The following is a 15120-nucleotide window of genomic DNA, read 5'->3' as shown; positions in this document are numbered from 1 at the left end:
CACATAGTAATACAGACCATCATCCTACATACTAACAAACATAACAAATTCTTCGTCCACTACTTACCTAAGCCAGTGTGTGCCGAAATTGAGTCGGAATTATATTTGGAAGCAATTGTCAAAGAATTCTGGGTCGACTTTTTTTGTGTACTTTGTTCATACATAAAGTCGGTAAAGTGCAGGCTGCGGACACAGAATTGATTGGCACTCATGTCTCCCAAGACTTCCTGGGCTCTACTTTCAATCATTTGTAAGCCATTTTCTTATTAAATCAATATCCTTCGGGAATATAAGCAGGACTGTGCCCTGAGTTTTGGCATGGCTCACAGACGGGCAACCGATAACGTAACATGAAGGCATTCTTGAAAAGTCTGTAAGATTGTATAACAAAAATATAATTAATTATTACAAAGTTTACTGTATGAATGTGAATAAAGCAATTATTACAAAGCTTTGTCTGTAAAGTTTGTTTTAAATAAAGAAAGAAAACCTGTGTAACCTAGTCAAATGAACACGTCGATAACTTTCTTACATAATTGATTGTTATACCGCAAATCGTAACATATTACTCATCCATTGAATGAACTTTCAAGCATCAAAAGAAAACATGCTTGCAAACATGGCCACAATGCACAGTGATGCAATGTGCTATTTACCGAGATCAAACTACATCAAACATTCAATAACATTTAATAATGGTGTAGTCTTTGAGATAAATGAACATTAGAATACTGTGTACATTTGGTAGAAATCGATAGAAACTGTCAGGGCAGTGATCGCTGAACACAAATAGGTGACCTATTCTTACTTGGACGAACAAATGAGCCGATTCAGAAAGCAAGGGAACAAGTAGCCATGGAACAGGTATCTGGGGAACAGGTAGCTCGATGATGGTGTACCTTGTGGATTCCAGAGATGTTCTCCTGGTAAATGTTAAGGTGTTTATAAAGGCTTAGAAAAGTGGGTGTGTATGTGAATGTGTAACATGTTAGTGGACACCCACTCAGCCTCGATGCCAATGTGTCACATCTGCCATACCCATCTGCCATACCATCCACCCATTCCACTTGCGAACGCACAGGCATAGGCCTGCTTGTACTGCCAACTTTTTTGGGCCTTGTGGCCCAGTTTGATGAGTTACTTCAATATGCAGATATCAGTAGTGAGCATTGTTACTGAATATATATTTTTTAAATGTACAATTTGCATCACCTTTTCATCAAAATACTCACCTTTGTATAATATTCAAACAGTGTCCGAAAATGAATGAATAAAGACTTTGAACTGTGTGCCACATTTTCATTTGTGCCGAGACAAACATATGGCCCAGTACCACCCTGTTCATAGGTGTCAACTGCCATTGATACTAGGGAGGAGGATGGATGGGGACGAGGTGAGCGCAGAAGTCTGGGAACACTGCTCAACCGTCAAAAACATATGTTGATAACAGGGACAGGATCTTGAAGAGGGGAGTCAGTAGATACTGGTTCTGGCCTGGCCATCCGGACAACGAATATCACAGAATATGGGACACATTCTTTGAGGATAGTCGTAACAACATCAGCATGGCGTGGAGACATGGGGACACAAGTAGTCAACAAAATAGGAGGTTGGAAATCACATTGTTTCACAAGCTGTATAAGACCAGAGCATGTATCATGGGACATTGCTTTGTGGGTAGGCCAGGAAAGTGGACCGAAGAGTCATGAAGAAAACTACCATTTAAAAACACAATAACATCCTTGTGGGAGCAGTCTGTTCTGACCCAAAGCGGTAACACAAAAATGGAACACACCTATCAGTAAATGGGATGGAATTATTGCATACAGGGATTTTAAACATCCTAGCAACAAGGGTTTGCGAATAGAGCCTTGGGCGAGCAAGGGTCGTTTGGGTGAACCCGAGTGGCCTGTTCACCTGGACTGCCTCAGGTGTGGAGTCATGAGCCTGGAAGGAAGCTGCCAGCAAGCACAAGAGTGTTCACCAGACAAGATGTAGGTACCCAACACATGGACCTAAGAGCCAACAATGGGCACAGTTGGTTAGCCAAGGAAGGCCAGTTCCTGTTTCACGGTCCAAGTGCCCATAAAGTTCGAACTATTATAACGCTGCACACCTATTGATTTGTGACATAAACACATTAATCATGTTTGGTTTATTATTGTTATGTTTAATAAAAGCCAGACATTTATTGCCAATACAAAAAAAAAAGAGTCTGCATAATTTTGTATGATGTGTAATGTATATTTTCAATGCTACAAAGAGGCTAGCGATTCCACAGCTTGTGGTACCTTGAGCGTCCACACCCAGCGCACTGCCTTGCGAGTGCATTGTCTTGGGTGCAAACTGCCATCAGTACTGGGGAGGGAGGAAGGGGGATGGATGGACTTGAACAGGGGAGCCTGGAGACACTGGGTCTGGGGAGGCTATGTGAACAATGGTTACGGTGCAGAAGAACCCTTTGAGGTGTACATGGTGTTTGGCAACCTGAGTGTTTCCACCCACCCAGCCCCCTTGGGAGCGCACATTCATGGGTGTGAACTTCCATTGATATTGGAGGGGGGATGGATGGGGATGAGAAAAGCGCAAAAGGCCCCAAACACTGCTGAAGGGACACAAACGTATGCTGATTGCTGCGGCAGGGTCTTGGGGAGGGGAGTCTGGAGGATCCCTTTGAATTTTACATGGTGTTTGGCACCTTGAGTGTTCCGACCCACTACTGGAGGGGGGATGGATAGGGATGAGGTGAGCCCCAAAGGGCACTAACCATTCTTTCATGACCCTCGTATGCGATTGAGCATGTTCTTGACTCACTTAAAAAATCAAACAACTATTCGTATATGCTCATTTTTATTTTATTTAGTTTGGTGATGTTGATGGCGCAAAATACAAATTGTATACTTGTGGTTGCAGCATTGTGTGTGAAAATACCCTGCTTTGTCTGCTGTCAGTGGGGAATTTGGCTTGAATGGCTCGAACAACACAGGCGGGTATTACTTGTCGAAGGCGGAATCCAAGTCTCTCATAAAGCCACAATGTAAATGAACAGTAGGCCACCATAAATATTGTTGTTCAATGAACCAAATAAGTGTACCACCGTAGTCGAAAAATGCATCCTAAATTCTATGGCATATTAGAATAGCCTAGCACTTAGATAAGTACATTCTTGGGCTTTGAACTATCAACAGATTCCAAATGTGAACACCCATTCAAGCCAGAACAGTTTGGGCCATAGAGAAATATTGTTTTTTACTTGAAAGTGAAAGACACATAAGCGATGAACACTGTGATTTGCAATAAGCAAGAGAAATGTATTCAGTTTAAATACAAACTTATTTCATCAGTGATCGATCGAAGTTACAACAATGTAGGAGAACAACATAAAATGTTAGTCTTCTAAGTGGTCAAAATAACATCACATTTAGAGTATACTTATTCGTCACTTGGATTGCGAGGGCGAACTGTTGCGCAAAGATCGTGCATGAGCACCATAATAATCCTCAATGCAGACCTTGTGAGGCAGGCTGCCCTGAAGTCATGCAGCTGGGTAACGCATTGCGGTGGTGTGTCTTCTTCGGCTATGTAGACGGAGCATTTAGAGTTTTCTTGGCAGCAACAGTTCTCGACCTCGGTTGGCATGACCTTCCAACGATTGCAGGTACACAGGTGGAAACGTCTTCCGTGTGACTAAGCTCAGGCTCATGCTCTGGTGATTCACCTTCCCAACTATCGTCCAATTCCCCAGCGTTTCCGCTTTTTTCTCTTTCTCTTTCCGTTGGTTCCTCTTCAGAATACTCAGGCTCGTACTGGTAGGGCTGTATTGTTGCCATTATACAACAAATATTTAAATAAAATTAAAGTGCCTCAGTTCTGCTTGTGCAAGTAGCTGTTTGCGGGGCTTCATACTAGGAAGATAGCTGAACAATGCAGATGATCGAAACTAAATACAGTGAAACTATTGAAAAGCAATGTTGTCTGCTCAGAAAGGGTTTGTTTATACTTGTTGAGGAAAGAAGCGTCCTGGCATTTCCATGGGGACACGTCAATAGCTTGCTCACAGAGAAAGGTGACACGAGACATGCATTGGCGTTTTGAAAAGAGGTGTAAGCGTCTAGTGATGTCAGTTTGCGGGGCGGGCGGTCTGTATTTTAATGCCGCAAGGTCACTTGAACTTAGGGCGATGCATCAACGGATAAGGTTAGCACAAGATGGCAGCACCCAACCTGTTGTTTTCGCATTTGTAAAAGTGAGGAAAACTAAGGTACATGGGAAACATTTTAAGATCAATTACAGTATGCTTAAAATTACATGCCTGAACGATCAGGACAATACCATTTTTGAGCAAACTATTCCTTTAACTATGTTTGTAATCCTGGACAAATATTCAAATATCACTCGGCCTTAGCTACTAAGATTGTGAATACCTTTCATTGATTCACTTGAGAGTGTACGTTATTCAAAAAAAGTTTCACTCATAGTTTATTTATGCAATAAGCCTCAGATTGGGGGGGTGGCTTTAATGCCTCGGTGTTCTGGAACACATTGTCCACAAACACTGTATTTAGGGATACAGGAACATTTAGCATTGGCACAGGCACTAAGTAGGGGTGATTGGTTGTTAGGAATTTCGGAAGAAAGGTACAGGCGATTGGGTATTGGATTGGTTATTTTTTGAAAACCCTTAATTTAAGATACAGACATCTGATGCCTTCCCAAGTCAAGATGGAGGGAATGGAACCTTGGGGAAAGGAGTTTAGCTTCTGGGCATTCTAAACTGCCTTTCATCACAGAGGTTGAAGCAGGAGCATCGTTTTTGTACAAGAACACTTTTCTGACAAGAAAATCAAGATAGACAACAGAGTACTGCAGGAAGTTTTGAAGAAAGAGGAAGGAGCAACTCAGAAGATAAAGCTGGTGGGAGTACAGCAGTTTAATTACATAATATAAGCGCTTGTGAATTGTAGATTAGTTGAGCAGTTCCAAAAAAGTCATTTAAAAAGAAGGCACATTAGTTGTAGCAGCAAATCATGACTGTTTAAAGTAAAGCGTTGTTTAAAAGGTACATAAAGACTCTAATTGGTGCACAAAAGTTAAACAGGAAGAAAGTTACTAATTTACAATATTAACATATTTATCAACTAGTTTGATATAACATTAGGAGCAGAGTGTTTTCATGTAGGTGAGCGGAGTAGTCGTCGAAAAACTTTAACAGTTGTTATCCAGCATAAAACACAGTATGCCTGGCAAAGCGGGAACAGCACACAGCTGCCCCCCCCCATAGTTGTAAGCATCCATCACCTCACTCATCATACTGGGCCTTCCCCATTGTCCAGCTCCCACCTCCCCCACCCGAGAAGGACCTCTTTGTTAGGAAATGCGTGCCTGACTGTGTTATGGTTCTGCACGGTGAGGCAGCTGGCGTCATGTGTATGGATTAGTGTGAAGGGAAATCAATCCCTTTCTAAAGAAGCATGCAACGATTGGCTTTGAGTGTTCGACAGAGCAGAGGAGCAACATTGTTATCCACCTAAGCATAAGGAGAGTTCCGTTTGGCTGGGAACTTCGTGGTGACCAACGCAGTGACTAGAGGTGGGGTGTGGAGGCTTCTCAGAGATAATGGGAGATTCGTAGAGTGAGTCAGTCTTCCCTTTAGTCTTTTTAACAGCATAGAACTGATAAGCAGAACACACATTTTTCAACCAAGAAACCTGAAATACAAACATTTTTAAAGTGAGAGTAGAGGTCATTTTTAAAACCACAGCAGATTATTTCCAATAAATGGAAACAGGTGTAAACATAGAATACAAAGAAAAAGCAGAGATTAACATTTAAGAATTTAATTTAGAAAAAGATAAATGCAACTGCACAGTGTTAAATCAGAATTTAAAATAAATGACACAGGACATTAAATGAAACAGAGGTGAGGGACGTGATTGCCACTTCTTTAATCAATTTTGGCCAAACTAAAACTGCCCTCAGGAAATAACACCACCTTCCCACGTGACTCACCTCCCACAGTCCCCAAGCTGGTGAATGAACAAGGAAAGAGGATGAGGAGGACGCCTCACCTCTGTACAAACATAAACATAGGACACTACAGACAGGAAACTTCTTTTTGGTGTTTGGACTTTTAAGCCACAATTTGAGAGTGTAAGCAGAAGATAGAAGAAACAGATTACAGATTTTCTCTTTAAAGTAACTTTTCTTCAAGGCTTTAGCTGAGGAAGTGTAAAATTAAATTTTGAATGAATACCGCCGGATAGTAAACAATTGGCCTAATCACAGTTGCATTGCACTATAAATTTCATTGAATGAACCTGAATCAGCTGACTATGCCGCTATTTTGAGTTATCTGTCATTTTGATCTCCTCTTGCTTTCTATCCCATGTTTAGAATTGTGTTTTTTCTCCAGCAGAGCAAAATGAACTTTGTACTGTTTCCATGATGTCAGCGTAGATAAGAATGTTGAAGCCGCTAAAGTGGATTGTTTGTCCTAAACTGAGAAACCTTGGCGTTAAACAAAAGCCGTACTAATCAGTAATTTAGATACCATCTGTTCCAATAGTGTCTTCTCCATTCAAACAGCAAAGCAGAATGATGAATAGTTGAATGTGCTCTTCTTGAAGAAATCTTTGTTTTCTCTCCTTGAAACTAAGCTGACATTAAACTCAAGAACAAATGAAAGACAAATATAAGCGAGCAAAATAAGGAATGTTACCTTTGTGTCTTATATTTGGAAAACATGTGAAATGTTTGAAGGAAAACAACAAACTATTCAAAGATGTTTAAGCATGACTTAGTTATGTGGATAGGCCATGAACCCTAGGTAAATGTATTGCACAAAGAGGGGCTGGATGATGTGTTCAGGATTGTGGAAAATCTGTATAAATACTTGAGTTTTTGAAATGTCCAGCACTCTCTCATCTCCCGGTGTCTGCTTGCACACATTGTGGGGTGTTGAGAGCCAGACAGCTGCCTGTTAATAAATGTACATTATACTTTGACCTCATGACCGGCGTATTTCTATTATGTGGTATTAAGCCTCTATATCCTTTAATCTTTCAGATGGCGCCCGAATAGGGACCCTCAAGATCGATGCCACATCGCTAGATGAAGATGAGTCTACCAGACTAGGATCGGAGATTGACGGGGCTCGCTGCAAAGTGAGACGCAATTCCTCCACAGTACTGCATTCCCGATCCCTGGACAGTGAGCAGTGTTTTGTAGGGCACCACGACAAGGGTTCCTGTATCGAGGCCTGTTTTGCAAAAACGCCAGCCACGATGATTTGATGTCCGATCGGACCCTTTGATTTGAAATCAGGTGAGTCGTACCCTGATTCTTAGAATCCTGATATTTGTTGCAAGTGTTGTCTTTGAAGAAACAAACATAGCCAGGTAAGATCACGATTTAACTATGCCTTGGAAATTGCCATCCTGTTGCAGTGTATTATTCCGAAGGGAAAGACAATCTTTGAAACAAGGCCAACCGGCGACACCCGATGGGTCGCCGGCTTATTTAATGTATTGTAAGTATGGCCTAGGAACTATTGTATTTAAAGATATTTGGCACAGACAGACCAGACATTTTTCCGAACTTCAGTGGCCAGTTTATTGTAGTTTTGAAATTGCCTGCCTAGAGCATTTAAAATCTGTATTGGTGAGAAAAAAGGCTAGGCCTGCAGCATTTGATGCAGTTGAAGACTGGAGAAAGGAAGCCATGCAGCAACTCAAAAATAGAGAAAAGCATGCACGTAGACACATGACGAATGCTGAGAAAGCATTGTTGCATGATGAACAGAAACAGTCAGAATCCATTAGAGGTATGGACAGGCAACTAGATGTGAAAAAGATATATCCCTCTCTGGATTTTCATACATCAGACGAGTTAATTAATAAATTATTGAATGAACAAAGAACTGTTTCAACTGCACCACCTCCTTATGTGCCTCCCCCTATTGTTGTTCCTCCTCCTCCCGTTGTTGTTCCTCTTCTTCCCATTGTTGTTCCTCCTCCTGCACCTCCACCCTTGCCAACAGTTGCCGTCCCCATAATTATGTTTGCACCGCCAGCGGTATTACCTCTGCAACCTATTGAATAAGAATTATATGAACTCTCTTTGTCAGGTGGTTCTGCTCCACCTGTAGTGGTTGAAGGGGAGGGAGCTGATCCAAGAATAGTGACTCGTGGCACAGTATCTAAAGACAGAAAGAGAGAATTGTATATGTGGGCTGTAAGAGGGTGATGAATCGGCTATTTTAGTTTTGATTTCTGATCAAGGGGGTATTCCTGAACCGAAATATTTTGATAGAATGGATGGGAACGTATGTAGTTGATATATGGAGTGATTTGACGGACATGAAAGTCCTACAGGGGGTGAGGGATTTGAATGTCCTTGCCCGCTCAAGGGACACTGCGGCGAAAGTATATGAGCATGTGGAGAAGGTATTTGAGTTTAAAAGGGAGCTAGATCAGTTACAGAAAGATGAGATGGATGATAATGGATGGCTTGCTTCATATGTGCAGCGATTGCTTACTCCATTGAAACCAATTAATGAAGAAATGCACATTTGCACAAGAGACGCTCTTTGATGGATTTCGGATGTTTCAATTTCTCCCATTGAAGTGCATGACACTTTTAGTTAGTATGCTCCGGCAATGCAAAGGAAAGTGTTACAGGTGATGGTTGAGTATTTACAAGATGAATTTATGAAGAGAAAGGAATGTTGTCCCGCAGATTTTATGGTTATTTATAAAAGCATTTTCGCCCGATACTGCATTGATGTCTTAGTCACTTGATTTAGCCTTGTTACTTAATATACATTCAGATTTGCCTACTTTACAATTCCGATTAGGGAGGTTCCTCCAAAATTAATTCTGAAAGTAGAGATTCCTGCTAATGCTGCAGCAGGAACGCCTGCCACCACTATTGAAGCACACTATGGGGGTCAACCCAACCCTGACTGTAAGGGGTTAATGGAGCCGGTAAAGGTGCCGGAATCGTCAACCCCTTACCACCTCATTACAATTCTGCTCGCGGGACCAGCTAAGGGCACCTTGTGAAACCAGGCATCCTTAGTGAGTCCCGAGAGCAGACCAGGGTGCTAACAACGGGCCCGTTATTAACGTGCCCGTTGTTAGTACCCTCCCCATTCCCATTGAGCCCTATTGGTGCTCAATGGGAATGGGGATGGGTTCCTTGAGTGAGGAATTACCGGGCCATCCAAGGTCGGAATGGCCTGGTAATTCCTTATTCAAGGAACCCAGACCCGGTACCCGGTACCTGGTACCCGGTATGGCGGTAGCCATGCCACTAATAGCGGCATGGCTACCTCCATTCTTGTAATTACCTCCTATGTCTCACAGTTTGTTCATGTCCAGTTTTCTAGACAGGAAGTGAATACAATTAGGCAATCAATTCCAGATATTAGGATTAATCCAACAGGATTTTATAAAGAAATTGAATCTGTCTTGCATTTGTCAGTTTTCACGCTGGGTGATATGGATTTGTTGTTTCCTGTGACCCTTCCCGCTCATTTATGGAAGCAGATTAGAACTGTAGATGATCAGGCAAAGATGGGTGATACATGGGATGCCTTAGTACGGGCAGATGGGGAAAGGAATGACAGTGAGAAACCATCACGGGTGATACTGATGTTGCCAGAGAGAATAGGGACTAAATTAAAAACTCTGGTTCCTGAAAAAAGAATCATATTGGATAAGCTTATGGCTTGCATGCAAGGGAAGTCAGAGGGTGCACCTGAGTATTTAAACAGATTTGAGCAAGTATTTTCGGATTTTAGTGGTAAAGCTGTAAGTGCAGAGCCAGGAAAGAGGCTATTTGTTGATGAGTTTGTGCATGGATTGTTGCCTGAAATCCAAACACAGATTATGACTGAGAGTGCTTGACAAGCGAAATTGCAATCTGAAGGGTTACACATGGCACAGTACTATGAAAATAGGGTTAATACAGAGAAGGTGGAGAAGAAAAAGGGATTTCTGAAGACTAGAGTGTTATTGCAGAAAATAGCTAGAGGAGCCAGGCGTGGGAATACACAGTTCAGTGGCCAGTTTACACTACAGGGTGGCGCACAACTAGGTCGGGTACATAAATCAGTGTGCATATTATAGACAGGAGGGTCATTGGCAAGCACAATGTCCGATCCTACAGCAGAGATCAAATAGTACGTATGGTGCCATGGGTAGACGATCCAGAGGCCGTCCTGGGGCAGAAGATCCTGGTAGAAATCAGTTTGCACAGAACCAACAGACACCATCACAAGATAATCAGCAACATAGTGTTAGTAGTGGGAATATTTTTTATAATCCTTCGAATGTCTATTTTTCTGAGGATTTTGCATCTGATGACAAACTGTTCCTTTAGGGCAATCAGAAGCAGGGTCTGAAACCGGAACCTATTCCCATAGATCATAAAGGTCCCTAGGTTGAAATGATGGTGGGGAATAGGGAGCATCTCTTTTTGATAGATACAGGAGAACAGAAGTGTTCTATTGATCATTCACAGGTTCCAGATATTCCACTGTCAGGGCAGAACAACATTTCTGTAGGGTTCTCTGGTACGCCAGTGGTTAGTCTGGTCTCTCGGCCTGTACCAATTGCACTGGGACCATTTACTGATTCTTGTCCATTTGTATTGACGACAAATTGTGGCGAAAATTTGTTGGGATTGAATTTATTAAAGAAATTGAATGCTGTGATTGACTGTTCTCCAGATGGAGTGTACTTAACGAATTCACCCTAACAAACTTCTGTTTCACAATTTTTGTCCATGCCTTTACCAACTGAATTGATTAAGGTTCCGACATGTTTATGGGCAGTTAATGACAATGATGTTGGAATTTTACAGGTTGAGCCAGTTAAAATTGTGTTAAAACCAGGTGTTAAATTGCAGTGTATTACGCAGTATGAGATTTCGGTCGAAGGTGAACAGGCTTTGAAAAGTATTATTTCTGATTCCATACACCGAGGTGTAATTGAAGAAATTGCGGGGTGTGTGTGTAATGGTCGGATTTTACCAGTCTGTAAGAAAGGAGATAATATGATTCCTTTTCATTTTATTATTGATTTGTGCGCAATTAATAAAGTGGTTGCTCCACAGTTTCTGATTGTACCTGATGTCACCAAAATTCTGAATATGATTCCAGCCACGGCTGCACATTTGAGTGTAGTGGATTTGAAAAATGCTTTCTTTAGTATCCCTATGCATGTTGATAGCAGATATTTGTTCGCGTTCACCCTAGGGGGACGCTCGTTCACATTTACTCTTGTGCAACAAGGGTACAATGAGAGTATAAGTATCTACAGTAGAGAGTTGAAAGAGCAGCTTGATACGCTCGAGTTGGCTTCCACTTGCACGTTGTTGCAATATGTTGACGATCTACTTCTAGTTGCTGATTCTGAAGATGCCTGCAAAGAAGGCACTGTGTTGCTGCTAATTTATTTATCAGAACATGGGCATAAGGCTTCATTGAAGAAGTTTCAGTATTGTTGACAGTAGGTCGCCTATTTAGGCTATCTCCTGGCGAAGGAGGGAAGAAGACTGAAACCTGAAAGGATACAAAGCATCTCTGATATGTCTGCTCCAAATACACAGAAAAAGGTCAGAGCTTTAACAGGCATGGCCTCATATTGTAGACAGTGGATCCCAAATGTTTCGCTGTTCATAAAACCTATGTTGGCACTGACAAAGAAGGGCATTTCTTTGCCTTTAGCGTGGAACATGGATTGCCAGAACGCTTTTGATTTGGTTAAGGCTGCTTTGTGTCCAGCACCAGTTTTGGGCATACTAAATTACGAAAAAGCTTTGTTTTGTATGTGAATGAATGTGATGGATGTGCTTTGGTTATTTTGACACATGAACATGGGGGCAAGAATATGCTGTGCAGCTATTGTTCCTCCAAGTTAGACCCTGTTGCATGTGCTTTGCCAAGATGTATGAGAGCTGTAGCTGCTGCTGCTGCATCCATGAAACAAAGTGAGGGTATGGTTTTAGGTCACTCTTTAACCGTGATGGTACCCCACACCGTAGACGTTCTATTAAACAGACGCAACATCTCACATCAGCTCAAATAACAAGGTACAAGCTGATTCTATTTGCCCCGCATATTCAAATTAAGAGATGTTGTTCATTGAATCCAGCTGAATTATTGCTTTCTCCACAAGAGAAGGATTGTAGTGACGAAATGTCACATGATTGTCTCTTTATTAAAGAACAAGAAAGTAAGGGCAAAATTGATTTAATTGATAAACCTTTAAGGAATCCACAAGGGGAGCTATTCTGTGATGGCTCCAGTTTTAAAATGCAGTATGGTACATTTACCGCTGCTTATGCAATCACCACATTAAGCACTGTTGTGGAGAGTAAACGTATTCCGCATAAATCTGCGCAAGCTGCAGAGATTATTGCATTAACCAGAGCTTGTGAAATTTCTGAAGGGCTTAGTGTGAATATATATACAGATAGTCGATATGCATTTGGGGTGGTTCACAACTGAGAGAGGATTCTTGACCTCAAATGGAACAAAAATTGAACATGGCACTGTGATAGTCTGGTTGCTATCAGCACTTGCACTTCCTACACAATTAACAATATTGAAGTGTGCCGCACACCAGAAAGTGACAGACAATGTAGGGAAAGGAAACGCTTTTGCTTTTGCTGACAGAATAGCCAAACAGACTGCTATTGATTTGCACTCAAAAATGTACATGCTTGATTCAGCAAGATGGGTCACTGATACTTTTATGATGGACGAAGAGGTTAGCAGTGCAAAAGAAATTCAAGCTGAAACTACTCCAGAAGAAATCAAACAATGGGCTGAGGGTTCAGCGGGTCTAGACGATGAGGGTTGTTGGGTGGATAATGAGAAGCAAAGATGGATGCTACCCAATGCCTATGTCACTGATATGGTTGCCACGGCTCATGGCCCAACACAATTAGATCCTGTCTGGTAAAAAACTAATATCCAGAAAACTGCTGAACATTTGGTCCAGAGTTGCATGATATGTTTGCAACATAACATTGGGAAGGGAACACCGACACTGAAGGGAAGTTTTGGTCCCACTTCCATGCCTTTTGAGATGATCCATTTTGATTTCATTGAGATGGAACGTTACCAAAACTATAAATATGTCTTAGTTGTGATCTGTGCATTTAGCAAATGGGTTGAGGCTTTCTGAAATGGCTGGATGCTTTGCCAATAGCCTTAGTATCGATGCGGACCACCGCACAGTCAAAGACAGGGCTCTCCCCCTATGAAATTGTCATGGGGAGACCAGTCAACGTATGGAATGCACTGAGGCCCAAACAGTTGAAAAATATTGAGTATCCGCTTTTGTCTGATTATTGTGACCAGTTGACTCAAAACTTGCGTTTCATTCACCAACAGGTACGAGCAGCCCTCCCTGTAAAATACAAGGGTCCAGGTCACCGACTCCGACCTGGTCAGTGGTTCTTGGTGAAAAATTTCAAGAGGGGCACCTGCTTTGCACCTCATTGGAAGGGACCCCATAAGATCCTTTTGGCCACGCAAACTGTAGTACGAGTGACAGGAAAGAAACACTGGATCCACGTGACAAATGAATTGATGATCCTGATGCTCATAATGAGCCTGCTTTCAGCGACAACGAGGGTGCCACGAAAATTCTTCCTGAGCCTGTGAGGCCTGGGGAGATTGTTGCTTCTTAATCAAAAGTCCTTCCTGAGCCCGTGGGGCCTGAGAGATTGCTTCTTCTTCTTCAATTTCTTCTGCACTGTCGATCGATCTTGTTTCTGCTTCTTTATCTTCTTCTGGAAACGACGATTCTTTGTTCCCTGATCACTCTGTACCTGGAGTTTTAAGGTACAATCTGCGGAAAACGGTTTGGATTTAGGGCCAGCTGACATTACATTAATGTAAATTGAATGGGAAAGTACAGTTAGGATTCTGTGCCCACAAGAAACCCAAGAAACTAGAGTTGAGCAAGTTCCTTGTCATTCCTCTGCTGCATACGATAAGAGGCAGGGACCGGCAAAGTTACCTTCAATCAAGATAGGCCATGTGGTGAAGTACCACCACTGAAGGAACTAAAAGAGCCTAACAGTGAGGCTTCTTAACGGACACTGAGAATATATGACTGTTTTATGGGCCACTCATACTAAAAAAGGATGCTGACCGTTTTGCTCATGATAAACCTGTTTTCAAAGGCCATGGTCCCCTAGGACCAAATGGATACTGATCACAATAACAGCTTGTATTGTAATTACATTGACACTCGTATTTTGGTATCGGGAGAGTGCACATCAACTAGGTATTTTTTGCCAACTGCAAGTGTCTCCACTGTGTCTCCAACTAATGTGCATTTGCACACTCTCCGTCCTCAAGACCTCCAACATAGAGGGGGTTATCACAACAACACTCTCTTGATGATCATGAACGCCACACATGCCATTTTTAATAAGACCAATTGTTGGATATGTTCACAACTGCCACAGCATGCGGCAAAAGGATTGGGCTGGTATATACATCCATTCCCTCTAACTACTGCTTGTTATGCTTCACTTAGGGCCTTATTCTTTGGCCGAAGGAATTGTGGAATCAGAAAAAATACAATATTACGGCTGTTACACCAAGCAAAGTAAAATACACCGACACAGGCTTATAAAGAGTCCCAGAATCTTTATTACAAAACTGAACAGTATTCAACAAAGTACACAAATAGCTATTTGGCCGTCAATACATCACAGAGACCACCAGCAGGGTTCAATATGAGCAGTGAGGGGATTTCCTAGCTGGCTATCGACGCATTTATATCATTTGTAAAATGATGTCCAGCCCCTTTACAGGTTAATCATGCACTGGGCTAGGGTCGCGCCAGGTTCACTTTCCTAATTTACATATCCCGTGCTTGTGGTTTACTTTTTCAGTATATTTACTAACACACTCCATTATTCTTCAATTTAACATTTACACTCTTTATATATTGCTTTAATAGAGACCAAACAATGTTTCGCATATTATATTCGGATAGCATTACTCTTCTTGTTTACTTGTAGTTTAACATTGCTAATTCAAGTAATCCCCTGCTCCCGAGGTCAACAAAGGACAAGGTCTACATGACCCTA

The sequence above is a fragment of the Ambystoma mexicanum genome, chromosome 3p, assembly GCF_040938575.1.
Source record: "Ambystoma mexicanum isolate Mex_15411 chromosome 3p, UKY_AmexF1_1, whole genome shotgun sequence".
Classification (NCBI taxonomy): Eukaryota; Metazoa; Chordata; class Amphibia; order Caudata; family Ambystomatidae; genus Ambystoma; species Ambystoma mexicanum.
This window is presented reverse-complemented; position numbering follows the sequence as displayed.